We start from the raw sequence: 1,661 nt of genomic DNA on the forward strand, positions 1-1,661 counted from the left end.
TACACTCGATACTTTTTGATACACACCTGAAACATCTTCATACACATAATACTTCTCGTTCCACATAATACTTCTCGTTACACTTGATTCTTCTTGATACACTTAAAGACTTCACTTATAAGTTTGATACACTTGATACACCACTAATAAACTTGTTATACTTCATTGGTACACTTAACAAATTTGATATGTTTGATGTACATGCACTACAAGAAATTTACCCTTTGTCGATGACAAATATCGTCAGTAAATCTTCAGAAACTAATCGACTTTTCTTTTGCCAACGAAATTAAGCTGTCAACACACACCGTCACATAGGTCTGTCGGAAGATCCTCTATCGATGGCAAAAAATAATGTAATGCCCCAAAGGTATATATATATATATATATATTTTGTTTTTATTTTATATATATATATATATTTATTTATTTATATTTAATTTAAATAAAAAGAAAAGAAAAAGAAATATATATATTTTGTTTTTCTTCTCCTTTTCTTTTCTTTTTCCTTTTCTTTTCTTTTCCATATTTCCTTCTTCCTCCCGTGCGCTGCGACCCCCATCCATCTTCTCCTTCTTTCCGCCGATCTCTTCCTTCCATTTTCTCCTTCCGTTTGTAGCCCAGCAACCGCCGCGCAGCCTAGCAACCACCACCCCGAGACTTCTCTTCTTCCGTTTCTCTTTCTTTTTCACCATACCCACCCGCCGTTGCCCGGATCCGTTCGCCCCAGCCCATCACCGGTTCTGTCTCCGTGCCGATCTACCATCTCCATCTCTGGTTCCCGCGTGCTGATCTGCCGAACCCAACCGCCACCCTCTCTTTTCCCCTTCGGATCGAAAACCGCCGCGCCCATCCACCTGTAACTACCGCGTGACCTCCGCTCACAAACGTCGTCCAGATCTGCATCACAACCGCCGTCGCTCGTGCTTCACCCTTGTAGTTCGCAATAACCTAGATCCGCCGCTCGTAACCATCGACCGGTTCGTGAAGCCAGCCGCGCAACCTTCGTTCCAACCGCTGCACTTTCGCGCGATTCTCCGACCACGTTTTCTTTAGCCGACCGCTGACCGACACACACTTAGGATTTTTCTGCGAGTTCGACAGTCGTGCGTTGAGGTGTTGGGAGTAACCTTGGGGGGATTAAATTCACAACCAATTTGTGAATTGTTGAGGGTTCAGTTCGCCAGTATTTCGGTAAGTTGTGGAATTTACATATGGAGTAATTTGAAAGGTTGAAACTATTTAGAACGATGTTGATTTTATGATTGATTATGTTTAGGATTTGATTCATTGGATTTAGTAGATTGAAGAATTTGCATAGAAATCGAGGTAAGGGATTTTCTACTTGACTCAATTGTGATTGTGAACTGTATGTGTGTTGAATGTATACTGTGGGTTGACTGAAAATATATATGAATGTATATGAATTGAAGTAGACTTGACGTCGAATGTATGTCGTGATTGTCATGGAATCTATATATAAATGTGTGTATGTGGATAGGACGGAGATTGTAGATTGTGTTTGTATGAGATGCAGATGTGAATCTTGAGATTCTCGTTTAGATTGGGTGTATGATTACGCTAAAGTATGACTGTGTGCTGGTGAACTGAGGGGTGCATTGACTGTATAGTTGATTGAATGATGTATTAGCATATTATTG

The 1,661-nt window shown here is 40.6% G+C and overlaps 1 long non-coding RNA gene across 1 annotated transcript; it reads left to right on the top strand.

The window, feature by feature from the left end:
- The first annotated feature begins 1,140 nt into the window (after positions 1-1,140).
- LOC116403510 lies at positions 1,141-1,337 on the top strand. The gene is made up of 2 exons (XR_004216283.1): positions 1,141-1,194; positions 1,280-1,337. It is a non-coding gene; the product is annotated as an uncharacterized LOC116403510 (long non-coding RNA).
- The last annotated feature ends 324 nt before the right edge of the window (positions 1,338-1,661 follow it).

The sequence above is a fragment of the Cucumis sativus genome, chromosome 4, assembly GCF_000004075.3.
Source record: "Cucumis sativus cultivar 9930 chromosome 4, Cucumber_9930_V3, whole genome shotgun sequence".
NCBI classification, from domain to species: Eukaryota; Viridiplantae; Streptophyta; class Magnoliopsida; order Cucurbitales; family Cucurbitaceae; genus Cucumis; species Cucumis sativus.